This window comes from Balaenoptera acutorostrata, chromosome 3 (assembly GCF_949987535.1).
Source record: "Balaenoptera acutorostrata chromosome 3, mBalAcu1.1, whole genome shotgun sequence".
Lineage (NCBI taxonomy): Eukaryota > Metazoa > Chordata > Mammalia > Artiodactyla > Balaenopteridae > Balaenoptera > Balaenoptera acutorostrata.
Genome location: NC_080066.1, coordinates 175987651 through 176009156, shown reverse-complemented (window position 1 = coordinate 176009156; position 21506 = coordinate 175987651).

The following is a 21506-nucleotide window of genomic DNA, read 5'->3' as shown; positions in this document are numbered from 1 at the left end:
CTGCCATCATCACCAATATTGTCACCTCATGGTCTACAATGGCTGCTGGAATGCCAGCCATCATAGCAGAGTTCCAGGCTAGCAGAGAAGAAAAGCTCATCCCCTCCAAGTTGAGTCAGCATCCTCTAAATAGCTTGTCTCTGTGTCTCCTTATATATCAATGGCTGATGTGTTGCAAGCAAGGCTAGAAAATGTTGCTTTGTACTCTAGGGGTGCCTAGCAAAAATGTGATATTCTTTTGCTCAGAAAGAAGAAGAGGCAATGAGTGGACTCTGCCACATGGTGAAATGCCAGTTTGGAACCCAAAGTGGGCCAAAGCCTGATGCAGGAAAGAGCAAATATGTGGAGGACTGTTAGATGTCATGTATGTGCCCTTAAGGATTTGGGGGAAGTTACAGCGAATATTGCGGGGCTCAGACCCTGCCCATGTCATTAATGTCGACCCTGCATATGACAGGATTTCTGCATATTTTCTCCATCTCCACACAGCCCTTCCAGGGAGGGTTACCTCTCCCATTTTGAAGATGAGAAAGGAAAACTGAGGTTCTGGCAAGTTCAACTGCATCGGGGAGTCTATTGATTACTGTCTGCCTGCCTTATGTGCTAAAAGAACTTGTCCCCAAAGGTTGCTCCCCCTGCCTCCCTACTCCAAAGCCAGGGCTGTGTCTTCATCAGGCTACATTCCTTCTCCTCCTCTGCCGATGGCCTATTCATCTCCAGCAATCTTGTCACACAGCTAACAGGATCAAACATGACTGACAGGATGAGAGCTTTGTCAAGAGAAGGAAATAATACTATTCTGGATTTGCATGTAAGGAAGACCTATTTAATAGAGGGTCACAGGTATTAGTAATACATTCAGATTCAAACGCTGACACCCTTATTCAGCTTTTCCTATTCGGAACATTTGCAGGGTCCAAACTATACCAGCAGACCCTTGAGATTACTTAACCAGACATAATACTGAAAGAGGAAAAAAAAAAAATGATTTGAGGCCATGAGTCCCACAGGCATCCTGGATCTTTCATGGATGCAAATGGACTTATGACTACAAATGCAAGTCACCTCGTTGGTAGTTCCCAATGCTGGAAGTTTCCAGTGCACTTTCCCAAATGATGAAATTGTTCATTTTCCCCCAGACAGCATGTGTGTTTTTAAGGAAACAAGCACTTGGAAGATAATTTTGTGGAAAAATATAAAATAGATATAATATCCAGTTACCTTTTCTTAAAGAAAGATGAACGATCCAAGGGAGGGAAAAATGGCATTTGCTATGAAAATTTGAATTTCAAGAAGTATATTACATCCTCCAGTGTTCTCAATGAAAAGAAAATTATTTCTTTCTTGGGGAACACACTCTTATGGCATTTTAACTTTTATGACATTTCTGATTTGGGATGATGAGCTTTCTCTGCAGAAATGATTCAAACTTCCATTTTTGTGGCGTGCGTGTCCTTATAAATTACTCTGCCAGCCAAGGAGGAGGAAAATCTCCCTAAAGTGGAGATGGTTTTTCTGCCGAGAAAAGTTTCTTTCCCCATTTCTGGATGGTGGTTGCTGATAGAGACATATATCAGGGAAATAAATTGCACTTAATCACTAATCACCTGCACATAAGCTAAAAGTGGTATCAATCTTTTCTACGGACGAAAATAATTTCCCTTCATAAATAATGAACAAAGACACATTTTACCAGGTGCAATTAAATATAATTGTAAGGATATATTGAGATATGATTCAGATCTCGCCCTATCGTGGCAAGCCCCAAGACACCAGGATGCCCAAATATACCTTTTAAACATTCGGAGGCAATTCTGATTCATTGTCTTTCTCGAGCATGAAACAATACTATCCGAGGGAAACTTGAAGCAATGATGTTTCTTTAGAATTAGAATCGATTTTCATTTTACATAACACCTTTCATTTTCCAGGCTCCCGAAGCACTTTACAAAGCAATAAGCTAGACAGTAATATTGCCATAGACAAGTGTAACCGTCATTATGCTTTCTGTAATAGCTCGCAGGCTTGGAAATTAGAAATCAAGGGAGGGAGATGGAGAGACAGATAAAGAGGGAGTGAGGGACAAGAGGGGAGGTGTGGGGAGAAGGTGAGGGACAGAGATGGGAGACCTGGAGGAACCAACGGAGGCAGAGGAAGAGACAAAGCCGGCAGAGAACAGAGGTCAAGTTTCTGGCTTGTGCTTTGTCATTTGGAAATGTTTCCCAGGGATGCTTTATTCCTACCTCTGAGGGACAGGCAATGACATCCTCAGCTTCACACCTAAAGGGCAGAGGGGGTTTTGAATCAGACACCCTAGGATTCAAGTCCCTCTGATCAGCTGGGTGGCCTTGAGAGACTCACTTACCCTCTCTGAGCTTCATCTTCCTCATGTGTAAAATGGGACCATGAGACCTACACCACAGAGCAGGAGAAACGAGACAATACCCATAAATGGCCAAAAGCAAAAGAAGCACTCAAAGTCAGCTACGTCTTCCCTCCCCCTAGCTCTTCTCCAAATTATGAAGACGAGGTAAGCAGACCCTATTGGATTTCCAGGACACGGAGGAATTTAACAATCCCTGCATAATGCTTCATGGCTTGCAAAGCCTATGGTCTCATCTAATGAAATGAAACCAACCCAGCCATAACAACAATCGTATAACAAAGCACTCATGACTTCCTTCCCTTGAGCATTTAGTGTTGTTGACCCCATTTCACAGAAAAAGAGTCTGAGGGTCAGAGAAGCTGAGGTCCCCCAGGAGAAGCAGAGCCAGGATTCATCCCAGGGCCCTCCGCCCAGCATTATCTCCACCCAGCCAGGTACGTCTTCCCAGAGGGACTGGGTCAACATGATTCACCTCATCTTTGTGAGCCCCCCCTCCAAAATGGTTAAATGTTGCAGGTATCAAACAATCCCTTAGAAAACTGATTTTGCTCATTTTTTAACTGCCACCAAAACATGCATCATCTAAGCAAAAAAAAAAAAAAAAAGAAAATTGTTTTGATTTTGCAATTCAGTTTCAGTATAAAGGGATACAAATTCTTCATTATTGTGGTACCCGGCAATAAAGACTTGTGATGAATTTTGCATTGATTCTGCCACGTACTCACACAAACGCATTTACTGAGGGCCTGTGAAGCATCTGGCCCTGTGTTTGGTCTGAGGACCCAGAGAATTAAATTGAGACAGACGCTAACAATTATTAAGAGGTCTAATGGGGTGGAAGGAAGATGGGACTCTGAAGATGTCTGGAGAATGGGTCCCACCCATTCTTGGGAAGGATGGAAATTAAGAAAGGCTCCCCAGACCAGCAGGAGGAGGCTGTGGAATATTCTAGAATAAATGATAGTCAAGGCAATGCCAATGGAGGTGGCAGAAAAGGAAGAATTTCAGAGACATTTAGGAGAGAAAAGAGACAGCCTGACGGACTGCATGCATGTGGGACTACAGGGGAGAAAGAAAAGAGTCCGTTTCTCCTGTTCAAAAGGCCTTGCTCTCAGTAGCAACTAAAAAAATAAAATGAAATAAAATAAAAAATAAGGGTGATGACTCAAACCTCGATTTCAGCACAGCCTCTCCATTTCCGTCATCTGGTTGACTTCTGGCTTGCTTTGGCCGAGGCAAAACTAGGCCACTCTTCCTGGCTGGGTTGGAGAAGAAATCACATTGAAGGCTATGTTCCTTATTTTAATCAAATACCAGGTTTTTTTTCTAATTGTCACCGAGCCGGCAGCCTCACGGGGGCTGGTCTGACTTGTGTACACCCGTGACAGGGGAAGCGGTCTCAGCAGCTGCTTTGTGCCAGCCCGCCTGTGTATGGTACCTCTCACGCCTTGTCATTCACATCTTCCCTAATTACAGAACATCTGCTGGCTGTGGCCATTAACACTCCAGTACCAGCTTGTCTAGTTTAATACCAATGCCTCCTGACCTCCCCCAAGGAAGGCGCTTTCTGTCAAAATGTTCCCCCAAAGAAGCCAATTCTCCACGCAAAATTTGCACTTTTTTTTTTTTTTTTTAATGCTACCTTACTAAAGACTTCTGTAAAGAAAATGGACTTGATTAGAAGTCATTTGGAGAAGGGGCGGTGGGGGGGGGGGGGTGCTGCGGAGAGATGTAGCCAGGAGGAAAAAAACACATTTTCCCTGCGTTATTCTGTTTTGTTTTGAGTCTTTAAAAATTAAACATGGAAGTCATTTTCAGGGCTAGGGATGTCAATCCGAGTGCCCCCACACCCATCCCCGTACCCCTCGCCCCTTCCTGCGGTTCTCCAGCTAGGGGGCAGTAGTGCCACCAACTCCAGCGCCCTTTTCCATAATGATATCTGCCTCCCTAAATATAGACCCTCGTGGAAGATTCCAACTGCCTTTATTATTATTTTAATTATAGTTTCCCATGGTGGTGCTTGTGTTCCCTGGCACACCCAGAATCCTAAAACTCAGGACAAGAGAGTCCCCTTCCTGCAGGGGTGATCTGGAAGCCGCATAGTTCTCGGTGAACGGCAGACTGTATTTAAAATATTTCACAGCTTCCCTCACTTTCCGAGGACAACAGGCTCAAAAAGTAGAATAGAAATGCGGGGAGAAAATAGAGAAACAATATTTCGTTCAAAGCATAATGGATCACGCGGCAAACGGTTCCCAGCCGAGGGCTGACTCTCTGCAGATTGCATTTCGTGACTTTTCTCTGACGTTAAGACTCCCATCAGAGGGCATATTATAGCCCATCATGGTAACAGGAACTATATCGAAGGGGAAGAGAGGCAGGATTATTCTAATAAAAACGGGGAATGGGGAAGGAGTTAATTTTAAAATCATCCCCAACATGATTTTTGAATCGAGGTAATTTTAAAATTGTTTTGCACATTAGATTCTTCATTCTGCTTCCTGTTTTGACACATGGCAAATCCTTTCTTCCAGGAAAGAAAGAGTTTGGGATGGCTTCTACAAATACCTTGCTCAGAAGAGTAGTCAGTGGGCTATTTTACAGCGCAGCTGGACTTGGCTTCCAAAATGGAAAAGCATTTGCTTAGGCAAAGCTCCTCTGCAAAGCCAGGCAGTTTAAATAGGATGCAAGCTGGACCAGTCCACGGGTGAAGTAGGGCAGCTAAGAGCTGATCTTAATTTTATTTTTCTCTAAAAGAGTCGAAAGTGATCACTGACCCAAGCACAAATAAATTCCAACGAGAGCAAAGTAATTAGGAGCGAAGAATCCAGAGTGTTGCTACTTTGCCCCTCGACATCTAAAAGCATTCACGATACTTTGCTGCAGGAAATTTGCTCTGGCATCGCTCTGGTGCCGACGAATGCTCCTCACTTATCTGGGAACTGAAACGGCCTAGGAGGAATAAAAGAGGGAGAAAGGTGAAAGGGTAAATGGGTTAAAAAATACTGCCGAAGAATACCTGTAAATACATTTTTAAAATGTGCATTTCCAGTATACAACATCATCTTAATTGTCTACCTCTCCACAACATCTGAGAAAACATTTTAACAAGGGGGTGGGGGGGAGAAATGATCTTCTAATCTCAATAATAAAAGCGTTTCCATCCTTTGTAGATGCTGACTTACAAAAAAAGTGCTTTCTAACAACAAAAGATGGAGCAGTAATTACATAAATCTCTTCATTCTTGATGAAGACAGCACGGAGTTAGAAGCAAATCAATAGTGTAGTGGCGGTAATTCTTGTTTTTATCATGAGCTGAACGCAAACTTGTTAAAATTGAATTCTACTCTTCATGGATAAAAAAATTAGGATTTGCACAGATCCGGGGGGAAAGAACACATGTTCTGTAAATGTTTAATTTTTTTTTTTTTTTGGTGCTACTTAGGAGATTTATGATGGAGTGGAATCAGATTTAGAAATGAATGTGACAATAACATAACATCATCGTTGCCTATATCCCGAAAAATGAGACCTGCCACCTCTATACGTCTCATTTTAGTTGCCACACTGCCAATGTTCAGAATGCCCAGAAATTACCTTCTCAATTTTTAATCCCGCTGTTAAATAAACAAAATGTACCCTAAAGTCAAATATCTCCAATTTATTGCCAATAAATTGGCCGTAATGATTTTTCCCCACAACCTGAATTTGCAATATTTCCCATTCAAGAATAATATGGCTGATTTTCCAAAGAAAAGGTGAAAATTATTGCACTTAAAAATAATTAATAGATGGGCCTGCATACCTTTGAATTAAATTAAAGGAAAAATATTTCTTTTTTGTAGAGATGATTGCATTCATATCCTGTTTGGTGTGAAAAGTAGATTCCAAAAAGCTTTTAACTAATTTGTTCAATTTGTTTCAAAGCCAACATGAATAGGCTTGGTGCAAATTCAGATTCATTAAAACTTAATTAATATGCATCATTATGCAAATGAGGTTGCAGTTAATGAGTTCTTAAAAGAAGCTTTCTTTAATTAGTTCAGTTTTAATGGCATCATCATTTATCTGACTTGTTTTTAAAGCCACATGACATGCAAAAAGTGACCAACCTCTACAATGTGCTGCCTAATTGCATTTCATCCTAATTGTTTAATGTTGAAAACTTTAAAAAGTTAAAATGTTTTGATATTCAGTTCTATTAAATGGCTTTCACAAACTTTTCCATTCTGGTGATAGAGACATTCTTCCGTTCCTCAGCTTTTTTGCCACGGCTGCTTTCAATTATGAGTACTTTTTTTTTTTCAACTTAGCCATTTTGATTACCTCTTTTGATCCTACAAATATTATGTCCACCCATATATCTATTATCCATTGATAAACCCTTCCCCACAGGTACACATGTGAAACGGTGAATATAATTGCTCAACAAGTACATTTTATTGTTATGTGCACACATCAGTGTGGATTATTATACTTACGTACTTGAAAAATTAAAACGAGCCTTTCTGGAGGCCATCTGCTAACTTCAGGATGCTTGGTAACATGTTTTACCACAAGATTTTAAAATGTAGTAATTCACAAGAATTACAGCCACTGCTATCACCAGCTTCTATATCAGAGATGCCTGCCTGGGAGGTAAGAATGCTTAATAATTATTGGGTAATATGGAAATCAGAAAGGAAAAAAAAAAAAAAAAAAGGCACGCTTAGTGCAGAAAAAATGCTAACCCAGGAAATGACTTTGGAAGCTTCGAAAACACAATAGGTTTTTAAAACATTTTCAGATTTATGAAATATTGTGCTACACAATTACAATTGTGTTTTGACACGTGGTGCCGAATGTAATTCTTTGGGGGAGAGAAAGGAAGCTCTTTTTTACACAGGGTCCTAGAGAGGGATACAGTCTGCGTGTTACACCTTTTTACAGCGCTGTCAGGAGTTTTGTAACTGAGACCAACTACTTGCCTTTGAAGCTCAAAAATAAATAGACGTGAGCTTTGCATTGGTTTAAGTGAAGTTTTGTGTTTGGTTTCAGCAGGGATTGAGCAGTGCACGCTCCACCCTAATTAACAACAAATACAACAAAAAATGCCGTGTAAGCCTTGCATTTATCAAGACATGGGCCAACACTGCATACACTGTATATTTCACATAGAAAAAAGGAAACTAAATATCCCAACCTTTTTTTGAGCATCCCCAAGAATATCCTGATTAAATAATTGGGAAAAACAAATCTCACGGAGAAGGGAGCTGAGAAACCATTATTTGGGGAATCTTTATAACGAGGGTGCTGTCCTCGGCTGGGAAGATGGTCTCCTTTCTCCTAAGTCAACTGGTTACAACAATGTAATTGGTATCACACTGCCATATGGTGATTGAGATCATATTAATAGAATTACATGAATAACTATTGGGGAGGTTCTGTTCACAAATACGATATTACATAAAAGTGTGGAGCGAAGCCATGTCATTATGGGACATTTCTGAACAAGAGAGAGCTGACAGACTTTGTTTTTCGCAGACAAGGTAAGGAAGTAGCCGAGGTGGTCACCTTATGATAAGAACAAAAACAGAAAGCAAGGTAATTTAATGTGTGGAAACTGGAACCCATCAAAAGATATTTTTTTAAAAATGTTTTTTTTTTGGGGCTTCCCTGGTGGCGCAGTGGTTGAGAATCTGCCTGCTAATGCAGGGGACACGGGTTCGAGCCCTGGCCTGGGAAGATCCCACATGCCGCAGAGCGGCTGGGCCCGTGAGCCACAACTGCTGAGCCTGCGCGTCTGGAGCCTGTGCTCCGCAACGAGAGAGGCCCGCGCATCGCGATGAAGAGTGGCCCCCGCTTGCCACAACTGGAGAAAGCCCTCGCACAGAAACGAAGACCCAACACAGCCAAAATCAATCAATCAATCAATCAATCAAAACATACGCATCTGATTCAAGATCCTCATTAAAAAAAAAAAAAAAAAAAAAATGTTTTTTTTAAGATTTTCATGTAACAGTGTAATTCTTAAGGGTGGAGGAACCTGCCTTATTTATATGTGTCTCATCAGCACTGAGGATGGTGCCTTGAATATATAGCCGCTCTCTAAATGTTTACTGAATGTGTGAATGGATCCATTAAATCAGGTCAGAATTTGCTAATAAGTCCTTTTTCTAATGTGTTCCAACAAAAATGTGCGTTTATAAAAATAATCATATGGAAAAGGTGTAAATATATTTATGGTCCCTAATCTCATATCCACAGTGATAAAGTAAAATATTTCTGTCTCTATATGAATAAAAACAAGCTTCTATTGGCACAGTGCTTTAGAGTTTATAAAGCAATTTCCTGTACTTATCTCTTTGTAATTTTTATAACATCCCTTTGAAATTGGCAATGATATCTTTTGACTTTTTTTTTTTTTTTTAAATAAGAGTAAATATCCCATCCCAGAGAGAGGATGCGATTAGCTCAAGGTCTCAGGAATAGAAAGGGGCAGAGACAGGGGTCAAAGAAGGACCTCAACTCTAGCACCCTTTCCCCTGCCCACGAAGAGGCTTTTCAGCAGACTGATTCATAGCCCAGTAGGAAGGATCATGTGCACCCCAGACCCCTGACCAAAGAGGCCAAGAAACAACATCCCTGTCTCTGCCCCCAGCCAGGAAATTTAATAGAAAGGATAAATGATCTGAATCTTCAGTGCCAAGAAGCATTTAAGTTTAGGGCTTTCCGAGACAATATGCAAAATGGTAATGCTAGTGGCCATCAATCATAATTATTTTAAAATTCAATAAACATTTAGTGAGTACTTTCTTTGTGTCGGGGCATCATGCCAGGGGCTGAAAAAGCCTTACTTTATTGAATCCTCTCAATGTAGCTATCTGAGAGAGGCACGCATGTTCACGTTCTGAGGTCACTGGCATTTGGAGAAGGTAAATGATGCAGCCTTAAGTCCGAGAGTCAGGGTTAAAGACAGAGTCCCACTTGGGTTTGCAAAGACTGTGCTCTTTCTTCTGTTATCTGGACGGGGACACCAAGTGCATTAATTAAAAATTGATTAAGAGTGGATGACATATCCAAATAGTGGCATTTATTAAGTGTGGTATTAGTTCATCAGGAAGAGAGGTATCTGAATTAGCATGTTCAGAGAAGGCTTTGTAGACGAAGGGAAAAATCTGTTAGGCTGAGAATAATGATAATAGTTATGACAGGAAACACAGCAAGAGCTAACATTTGTTGGGTGCTTGCTATGTGTGGACACAGTTTTGAGTCTTTTACAGCAGCTAACTCACTTAATCCTCACGACAATTAAGAGGTAAGGCACTATCGTGGTCCCATTCTATAGGTCACAGAATTGAGCCTCAGAATGGCTAAGCCACGAGGAACGGCAGTGATGGCTTTCTCCTTAGGGACTGACTGATCCTCTATCTTCAAAGATGGAGTATTTTCGCTATTTATATAATTAAGTGAAATTTGCTTTGTTGTTTGCAAAAGCATTCATCTGAAAAGAAAGTGATTTTTTTTTTCTCTTTTCGAAATGCACAAGCCCCAAATCCTGATGACGTGAACCACACCTTCAGATGGACAATAAGATGGTCATGGTTATCTTCTCCAAGGCTGGGAATAATATTGAACTACCCATATCAACGGAGGGCTCATCACCGATTTCAAGGTTTGATATTAATGTAGAAATTTTTGGAGAATCCACAGGGGGCATCCACAGAAAACCAAGCTGGAACTTTGGAATATATGGAATCAAAACATGCTTGATCTCAATGGTCACAAAGAAGGGGAGTGAAAATCAAAAAGAGGCAAAAAGAGTACATCAGTTCACAGGTTACTACTCTTCCCTCTCTGGGCTTCTCTATCTGTCCCCCATCCCTCCCTGCATCCTCTTGAACCCCTGAAAGCCTCCTGGCCTCTGCTCTCTTAATTCTCTCTCCTTAATTAGCTCTGGTGGTCAGGTCCTATAGACTCCAAATCCTCAACACCACTTGCAGCTGTCCGACCCCTCTACTCTTGCTATGTTGTTATAACTAAGACCTTCACCTCCTTGCCAGGACTTCTGGCTTCCCACCTCCGATTCGAAGGCATTCTCAATGCTGTCACCAAAGAAATTTTAACTCTGAATTTGTCACTTCCTCTCTCCCAAATATTCAATGGCTCCCCATTGCTTTTCTAGTAAAATACAATCTTCTTAGCCTGACTTTTGAGGCCTTCCAAGGGGTAGCCCAAATTATGTATTCTGTCATATTTCTCCCTTTTCCTTTCACGTTGTCTCTCAAATCAAACCAAATAACTCTTCTTCCCACTTTCACCTAAACAATATTTAGTTTTCTAGTCATCATAAAAATATTATACTATGGTTCACAATAAACAATTTATAAAATACAGAAGAAAAGAATAAAGAAGAAATAAAAATTTCCTGCAATCTGAACACCCAGATATAATCCTTCAGAAATAATAACTATGTTGGTTCATTTTTCTGTATGTATATATAACATAATAGATATCAATATACATGACAAACCTGAGATCACTGTATAAAAACAATTCTGTATTCTAGTTTTTCTTTTCCATTGAGCAATATCGTATGAGCATTTTGTCACATCCTTAAATATCCTTAAAAATCCTAAAGTGAAGGAGTTATTTTAGAAGAGCGCCTGGGATGTATCGGGTGCATGATAAATGTTAGAATGTTAGCTCTCATCATTAATATTAGCTAGTATTCTCTGAAAATGAGATGTTTAATAATTGTATAATATTTGATTATACAGATATTCAGCAATTAATTTGAAATATCCCTTGTTAAACATTCAGTCTGTTGCTAATTTTATGCTACCATAAACAATCCTGCAATGACTCTCCACATGTCTGTGTGCATATCTGCAGATGCATGTGTGTATATATGTGTAGGTGTGTATGCCTTCGTGTGTGTGTATATTCATGTATGTGTGCATGTCTGCATATATATGTGTGTATACACGTGTGTTTGTGCATGTATGTGTCTGATGTCTGCTTAGCATGTTGGAAGAGTTTCCTATTGCCCATAAATTTTCTATTTTTTTTTTCTTCAACTGTTCTGAGTTTATTTTCTGTCACTTAACAACTTGAAAGAGATCTGACCCAATGCATTTGCTCAAAGTCTCAAATCTCAAAGGGGGCAGAGGTAATCTCTTACTATAAATGGCAGACCTGCTTTGGGGGAAGGTTCTACTAGCTCAGCACCCGCCTTTAGTATGTCAGGGTTCCAGAGTTTTGGCCCAGGGTTGGGTCCAAATACTGGTTGAGGAAGAAGACAGGGCTACCTCCTGGCTGCAGGGCTGGAGTCCTCAGGAAGAAAAGAATTGCCCGCAAACATGAGGATGTGGATAGAATGTGCAAGGGCTTCCCTGGGGTCAGGGCCTAGGAGGGTGTGGTTTTGGAAGATGGAGGCTGGAGGCACGGGGGACATTTAGTGTTTGCTTTTGACCAAGCCTGTTGGGGGGAGAGAGTGGATGAGGATGCCGAGCCTATTTGGAAGCCCACCAGGAGTTTCTAACATACCCGATCACCGCCCCCTTGCTTGCATTGTTATCATTTGGCCAATTTGATAAATATAAATTAGCATGTCTTTATAATTCAAGTCTTATACCCTTGATTAACAATAACAAGTTTTCTTGATATATACATGTTGCCGCTTTGTATTTCTTCACTGCAGACAGAACTGGCTGCATAATTTGCAGGGCTCAGTGCAAAACAGGAGTGCGGAAGCCCCTTGTTCAAAGATCATTAAGAATTTCAAGATGGTGACAGCAAAGAATTTAACCCAACATGGGGCCCTTCCAAGCACAGGTCCTGTGCAACTTCTCAATCATACAACCGTGAAGCCGGCCCTGACTGCAGGCCATAATCTCATGTTTTTGACCACTTTTATATTAGCGTTCTTCTTTTTCTTGATTTTTTCCAAGCTCTTTATATAACAAGCATATTTATATTTTGCCACATTCCTTGCAAAAGTCATGTTTCCCATGAGTGTGTGATTTACAAGAATGGAATGCATCACAAAGGGGCATCTCATCCTTGCATGGGGGTCATGCAATCTCTACGTTGCTCCAATCCTTGTAGAAAAGCCAAGGTCAACACCAGAGCTTTGATCACGCTGATTTCTCTCTCTGCCCACAGCACCCATCTCCTCCCAATTCATCCCTGTGGTCTCACCATCCTTCAAGGTCTGACTCTGCTGTCACATCACCCAGGAAGCGTCCCTGACACTTTGACTAAGTCACTCCAACCCTAGAGACTCTTCTCCTGGATTCCTCTAAGACGGAACCTGCTTCAATTGTATATTATCCTTCCCTGGGTCTGTGGTTCCCTCCCTCACAGAGCGAGTCCCTTCATGTCAAGGACCCCGGTTTGTTCATTGTTAACCTTGCAAGTCTTGCTAATACTTTACTTTAACATTAGTAATTAACATTTATTGAGCACCTACTACAAGCCAGGCACTCCTCCAAATACTCATCTGCATGATAACTGGCAATTTCTGAATGCTTCTAGGATGGCAGACAAACCTGGCTGCTAATCAAAGTTAGGGCCTTATTCTGTTCTGACTTCCAATGATGTTACATCTCATCTAAATCCATTCTTGGGTGAGTCCCAAAGTGCTCCATGGATGTCAGATATCATCAGCACCATCATCATCATGGACATTTACTGGGTGTTCAGCATGAGGCAGGCAAGCCCTGGCTCATTTAATCCTGAAACAAATATAGAGAGTGGAGAGTTTTATTAACCCCATTGCACAGATGAGAAATGGAGGCTTAGGGCACTGGAGTCAGTTATTAGCAACACTGGGTTGTAGACACAGGCCGTCTGCTTCCTGGGTGCTCACTTGTGCCATCGTGGGGACTCTCTTCATCTTGAGCAAGAGAGGAAGCTGTCAGCTGCTCAGAGTCAAGGTGATGGATGTGGGGTAGTAGTGATGCACGGGACGGAAGGGGGCGGGGAAAAAGCTCTAAAAGAATGACATAGCCCTTGAGGACACGACAAAAACTGATTAGAACCAACTAGGTCCAAGATGGCAGAAGATTTGAATTCCAGTAGACCTTGAGCCCATTATATGCTCATTGTAATACATTAGCTAAATGACAGACCCACAGGTACCATGACAGTTCCACGACTGACCATACAAGGTCAAAAAGTGGGCAGTGGCCCAGTTCCTGGAAATCTCTGTCCCTTCCCCCAAATAGTTGGAATAATCCTCCCACTCATTAGCCTATGAAATTACCCAGCCCATAAAAACTAACCACCCCAGATTTCGAGGCTGCTCCCGCCTTCTGAAACAGACCACATTCCTCCTGTGGAATGTGTGTCTCTCAATAAACCTGCTTTCACTTTACTACGGCTCGCTCTTGAATTCTTTCCTGCGTGAAGCCAAGGACCCTCACTTGGCGGCCCATCCCAAGGAAGTCACCCAAGACCTGTGACATGAGCGTCCCCTCGCGCCCCATTTTCCTGCAACACCAGTACAGTAAAGGATCACTCCTGTCGTTTGTTTCACTGCCGTGGCCTCATCTGGACTCCAACGTGGTCATGCAGAGAGGCAGCTGAGGAGGAAACTCTATGCGGAGGACCGTAGAAGAAAACCCAAAGTTACTTCTCAAAACGCAGAGTTCAGAGAAGACTTCAGGGATGTGTGTTCCCAGAGGGCGGTCCATTGGTATAAGAACACATGGTATTTATTTAAGCAATTAGCTAACGTTTATTGAGCTTCCTGGATGCTAGGCACAAAGTATTTTGAGGAGATGAGGCTCCTGGGGATCAGAGACATCAAGACACTCACCCAGAGTTAGAGAGCGAATGACAAAACCCAGAGCGCGGCTGGTACCCTCAACTGTCCGACTCCAGTTGACACTTTTTTCAGGGACTATTTTTTGAGCAAAACAATAGCATGCCGGACCCTTGACAAGGCGCTGAGACTACCAAATGATTAAGGCAGGGAGGGCCCTTCTCTCCAGGGGCTCAGAGCTTGGGGGAGGAAAAAGTCTCATCAACAGAGAGTTACAATTCACCCAAACAGAAGCAATGGCAGAGGTCAGGTCTCTGAGCAGCTCCTGAAGTACAGAACCCGGGCCCTATGGAGGAGACTGGCTGAGTGGATCGAGAAAGCCTCCTGAGTCCATGCTTCTTTCTACAGACCACTGTCATGGTCAAACTCAGACATTTGTGAACTCAGCCACTGCCTGAGCTGGAGAAGCCGTCCCGCAAAATTATTCATTCAATCCTTGGGCTCAGGAACCTCACCTTTCATCTACTATCGAGCCATCAATTCATCCATCCATTAATCAAGCAAACACTTATTTACCTACCTATCCAACTATCCATCCATCCACCCATTTTTTTTCATTCATTCATCTCCTTCCTCATTCGTTCCTTCATTGATTTGTTAAAACATATATTAGGTTCCCACTGTAGCAGAAATGGATTTAGACACCAGGGAAAATGCATAACTAAAATTACCATTTAAACAAAATGAATTCCAGAAACAAAAAGTTCCTGCCTGCTCCTGATATATAGGTTACCACTCTCATTTTGCACTGCTTGATCCAACAAATTAAGACTGACGTGATTTTTAGACACTGTAGGTAAATCAAGTTGAGGAAGTGTTGGTCCTGAAAATGCTTTCATGAAATGACCTCCAAAATGTTATGTATTTCCAAGTTCCAAACTCACTCTCTCTAACCCACATGGCCTTTTTATTTACCTATTGTAAAATCTTCCAAGGTCCTATAGATAATGACCGACATATTACAATGTCATTTTTTTTACAAATTGCTGTCATTCAAAAACAAAATTGATAAGATTCTTCAAGATATGAATCTTTAACATGAGGTACTGTAATGTCTTAGATAACATATCATAAGATAAATAAAGGTAATTTAAAGATCGTCTTTCCTGCTCTTATATTCATTTTGACATACACCAGTATTAAACTGGTTTTCTGTAATTTAATAAAGAAAATGTTCTAACATCTCTGATACGCCCTCTCAACATAAAATGAGGGGGAAAAAAAGAGCAAAATGTCGTATCACCCTCTTTTAATTGATATCTCATCCTTTGCTTAAATTACATGTCAGTATGAACTGTCTATTTTAAGGAGAATATTGATATTTTATTCCCATCACATTTTTTCCTGTGGAAGGAATAAAACATTAAAATGGTGATTATATATGAATCACATCTTATACATTGGAGGTATAGTATAATTAGCAAAATAATTTTTACCACTTGTAATACAGTTTTACAAATCAGAGCCATCCTTCCACTGGAAGCTGTGTTTAACTGAAAAAATTCAACTGGATGACTTGTGCAAGAGATGCAGAAAGAAATTACTTCCACAAAACCTGTGTCTTGTGGTACCTGCGTGGTGAGAAGCATCTCGGTTAAACCCATCCCTGTATCAATCTCCAGGGCAGGAAATGGATGCATTAACTCAGAAGTTTGAATGGGATTCCCTGCAGCCACTGAAACCCAAGGCAGGGCTAAGAATGAGTGGAAAAAAGAGAGCTGTAGCGCCCTAAGGAGCTGTAGATTTGCAAGTGATATTGGGATGGGGGCCACCTCCATTTCTGTAGTCACATAGGCGGAAGAGAGAACACTGGGAAACAAACCGTTCCGAGTCGCCACCCTCATGGTGACACGACTTACTTCGCATTCATCAACCCATTCACTCATTCACACACGCAACCTGGAATAGGTTTCCATTTCTCTTCTCCGATTTTACGTATCTTTACATTTTTCAATGCCTATTTATCATTTCTACAGAAATAATAAAGTTATTTTTGTCCTTTAATGAAATTAGGAAGATATTAGAAATCAAATGAAACAGAGAGGAGGGAAGAGGACCTGTTTGTCTCAGGTGAGAAGACGGTGAGAATCGGCAGGCAGAGATGAATTTGACAGCGGGGGGAGGGGGGGGGAGGGGGGATCACCGTACTGGAAGTACCCAGGGACCTAGACTGCTCCTGCCCACAAAGCCTCATCACTTTACCATCCAAAACTCCCAATCCAGATGTTGACTTAAGAAGCTGTTTCCAGACCTGATCCCAGTATATCTAGACTCAAGTTTTGCATTTATGATAGTATGACTTGTAGATAGTTACACAGACATGACCCACACCCGGCACCTCACCATTATCCCACGGCAAGTTCCCTGACCGTGGTGGAGTATAAGGAAAGATTTTAGAGTCTGAACAACCCAAGTTTGAATCCTGAGCTTCTGTCTCCTCCTTCTATAGCAGTCATCGCAACCCAACCTGCCTCCGAGGGTTATTGCGAGAATCAAATGAGAGTTAACGCAGGCAAAACACTGAGTACAGCAACTGGCATGTCGTAGTTTGTTTATTGTGTGTTTATTTTTACTTCTCATTTCTGAGTCCCCACTACCCAACACAATGCCTTGCATAATGAAGGTAAGCAACAAACGTTTGTTGAATTTGGTTGACTAGAGATTGGATCCAATTGCAAAACCCTTGGAAAGAAAAATAAATAAATAAAAGGAAATCCATACTTTTTAAATTCAACTTTTATACCTCCTGTCAAAAGACAGGCTTACTTCATTGACTGAACAAATGCATATTAAGATCTTACTCTGTGTCTCGTGAAGTACTGGGGGCACAGAGATAAAGGAGTTCTCAGCCTGACTCCCCTGAGGTCACAGTCTTTTAGGCAAGGCAGACATCAAATAAACACATGGCCTCATGCGTTGGAAGGACCAAGTAGGTCTGAATAGGGCAAGCAGGGCAGAAGGAGGGCAGAAGTCAAGTCTCCCTTAAAACCAAAATCCTTCTCATGACCCACAAACACCCTCACCCCTGACACCTCTAGAACCTCATTTCCCACAATCCTGCCCTTCGAGCACGTTGCTCCCTCCCCTTCCCACTGTCCTCCTGCCTGGTCCTCTAGCACCCCAAACAAGGGCTCACCTCAGGGCCTTTGCATCTGCTGTTCTCTCTGCCTGTTATGCTCTTTCCCTCACACCTGCATGCCTCACTCCCTGCAATGGTTTATTTCATGTGTCAAGTTGGCTGGGCCACGTGGTACCCAAATATTTGATCAAACGTTATTCTGAATGTGCCTGTGAGTGTGTTTCTAGACGAGATTAACATTTGAATCAGTAAACTGAGAGTAACAGATTGCCATCCCCAAGGTGGGTGGGCCTCATCCAATCAGTTAAAGGTCTGAACAGAACCAAAGACCAGGGAAGAGGAAACTCCTCCTGCCTGACTGATTGAGCTGGGACATTGAGCTTTTTTTACAGCCTTCAAACCTAAACTGAAATATCAGCTCTTACTGGGTCTTCAGCCTGCCGGCTTTTGGATTGGAACTCACACCTGGACCTCAGGCCTTCAGACTCCAATGAGGACTCTGCCATCAGCTTTCCTGTGTCTCCAGCTTGCCAACTGCAGATGTTGGGACCTGTCAGCCTCCATAATTGTGTAACCAATTCCTTATAATAAATCTTATACATATTACGTATATACACACACATACGCACGCACATGCATGTGGTACTGCACACACACACATGCACGCACATCCCATTGGTTCTGTTTCTCTGGAGAACTCTGACTAACACACCCCCTTACTTTATTCAGGTCTCTGTGTGACCTTCCTTGTCAAGCATCTGAAATAGCAGGTCCTCCTACCCTCTACCCCTTGCCCTGCTCTTTCCCTTCATACATGACACAACCCAACACCCCATAGCACGTGGATTTATTTATTGGCCATTGTCTGATGCCTTTTCTGGAATATCAGCTCCATGAGAGAGAGGACTTTGCCTATTTGATCCGTTAACATGTCCCAAGTGCCTGTGACGGTGCCAGGCACACTGCAGGCCTTCATAAATGTTTGATGAATGGATGAATGAATGAAAGCTGTAGTGGGAGCTGGGATCTGAAACTTCCATCATCAGTGTAATTCAAAATAGGGGTCCAGAGATGCACCCCAATGTTCATAGCAGCACTATTTACAATAGCCTAGATGTGGAAGTAACCTAAGTGTCCATCAACAGATGAATGGATAAAGAACGTGTGGTATATATACAATGGAATATTACTTAGCCATGAAAAAAGATTGAAATCTTGCCATCTGCAGCAACAAGGATGAACTTGGAGGGCATTATGCTAAGTGAAATAAGTCAGAGAAAGACAAAAACTGTATGATATCGCTTATATGTAGAATCTAAAAAATAGAACAAACTAGTGAATATAACGAAAAAGAAGCAGACTCACAGATATAAAGAACAAACTAGTGGTTATCAGTGGGGAGGAGGGGGAATATAGGGATGGGGCCGTGGAGGCACAAACTATTGGATGTAAGATGGGGGTCAAGGGTATATTGTACAACACAGGGGATATAGCCCATTATTTTGTAATAATTGGAAATGGAAAGTAACCTTTAAAATGTTATGAAAACTGAAAAATTAAAAATAAAGGTCCAGAGAGAAAGGGATGCTGTCATTTTCTTCCTGGTCCCACATTTCAGGAAGGAAATAAAGTTTGCCAAACAAAAAGATTCCTCAGCAATGAAACGGGTTGTGGAGTCTGGGGCTATTTCTTTTTCTTTCTTTAGGAAGCTGTAATGAGAACTCTGTTTATCTTTTTCCCCAGCACTGTGAGGGGTAGGCTGTAAATAGGAAAGAGGACATAAAGCTGAAGAGTGCCAACCTTCTCGTCCCCACCCAGGCTTCTGCTCGGGCCTGCTTAGCATTTCAGTCTATATAAACTCAATGGGCTATAGAACCCTCTTTTATATACACTCACCAATTAACATTACTCTTTAATAGGAAGAAGTGTAGGAGATTTTTTTTAAAAGTTGGCTTCAGAGTAACATGCTTAATCACGAAAACCTGATGCAGAGTGCAGTGCAATGGAAGGCAGTTTGGAAAGTTACGCTCAGCATTTTTATGTTTATCTTTCAGCGACCTTACAGATGCCTGTAAAAGCCTCCTTGGATGGCTTTTAAGGCCTTCCATGATCTGACCCTCCACTATCTCTGCCACCTTCCTCTTACTCCAACTCTCTGGGCTTTCTGAACTCTAGTCACACTGAAATTCTCAGATCCTTTGGCACACACTTCAACGTCATGCTTCTTGATTTTTCTGATACCATTCCTTTGATCCTTCCTCCCTCTCTCAGGTCACTGACATTATTTTTAATCTTTCAGTACTCGCACCCCACACAGACATCAGTGCCACATTCAGTCTTCCTGTCTCCCCCAGCACGACTCTTGTCCCCCATTATACCTTTCCTCTGTTTTTCACAGTAACTGTTCATTTCCAGGTCTGCCTCCCTGTACATAGTGGAGACATATGGTCAGCCTACCCAGCAGAAATCCCCTTCACCAAACAAGAGCCTCAACTTCCATCTGGGCAACCCCACTCTCCCCACCTGTGGTTAAAGTGTTGTAGGTGGGGCTTTCCAAGGCCTAAACCAATCAGTGCTCAGTGTGTTGGTCTCCCTGATTGGCTTGAGGATGGACATGTGACCCAGGTTGGTCCAATCAGAGAGTCTCCGGACTACTGTCAAAACTACCAGAGGAGAAATTGAAAGGGAGTGTGGGATGAGACCTGGGGGAACTGTTTTGCCATCACTCGGGCAGAAGAACCAGCAGAGAAGGCACACAGACTGAGCAAAAAATCACACCCTGCCGACAGCATTCAGTGCTTGAATCCAGCCATGCCTGACGCCAGATCTACCCTTGAACTTCTCAGTTAAGTAAGCCAAACAAGTGATGTTATTTGCAATAGAAGCTATCCAACTGAGATGCCCACCCCCGACCATGAGATTAGAAGCTTCTAGAAGGCAGGCTGTCTATCCAGTTGACCGTAGCATCATCCTACCCATTTATTGCAATGCTTTACACATAGTAAGTACTCATTTAATGCTTGTTGAATATAATCAATGCAATAAAAAAAATTTGCTTTTTAATAACTTGGCTGTGCTCACTGGACAAAATTACCCAAGTTTTCATTTGATGTAATTATGAAATAACACCCTCAACCAATGTAGTGTATAAAAAGTGCTGGTGAGGACATTTGTCTTCATTTAAGTGTTTCTTAAATATTACTTGTCCTGCTTGTTGGAGAAAAAAATATTCAACTGCATTAATGTTTTTTGTGTTGAATATGAGATGAAGCTCCTAAAAATTAATTTTCCAGATTATTTATTTTATCTTTAGTGCCCTTAATTCCACATGTGTGAAAAACATATAATTAGACCCACACTATTAGTACTGAATAAAATTTTGTATTATTCAAATGTAGTAATAGATAAATTGGCACTAGTCTCATGTACACAAATGAGGCTTTTGAACTTTAGTGTGATTTCAATTATCTCACTTTAACATCAGAAGTGCTCAGCAAAATGCCTAGATTCTGCATTTGCTAAATATTTCTCCACCTCTACTACCCTTAATCCAGTAAAACACCCCACAGGATAAATTGCTATGGACACAGGATTTCTTGCAGTCCATAAAAAATATGTGATCTTTCCAGTAGAGGGATGGCAACAGGAGAGTGGTTCCCAAATTCTGTTCAAGGGAACACTAGTGCTTTGAGATGCTCCTTGAAAAACGAACTGCACGGTCAAATGGATTTGGGTGGCGCTACATTGGACAACCCCTCTTAAACTGTCATGAGGTACATTAGGAAGTTAAAGGCTCTAAGAAGTCCTGCATCTAGAAAGCCCACAAAATGTTGTTCCAGGCAGCATTCCTCATGCTTTGCTGACCATGGGGACCCTTTTTGGCTCAGTGCTTATTAACATCTATCAACAGTCCAGGAGATGGTGCCCTACCAACTGAACATTAGCTGGACATTTGTCTTCCCTGCCTATTTGTAGCTCAAGGGAGCTGAGCCACCCTCATCCCTTCTGGTCTGTTTCCCCAGATGAATAAGAGTGTGAAAAAAATTATTTTTTGAGTAATTAAGGAGCGAATGAGGAATCTGTCCAGCCTGCACCATAGAACAGAGTTTTCCATTGATTCTCTTTTTCTCCATGTGAATGGAGAAGGGATTTTCTTGAGCACTGTCAGTGCTCTAGTGAATACGCTGATTCATTTGTCAGCTAGACCATCCCAGCCCCTCACAGGTTTAGTC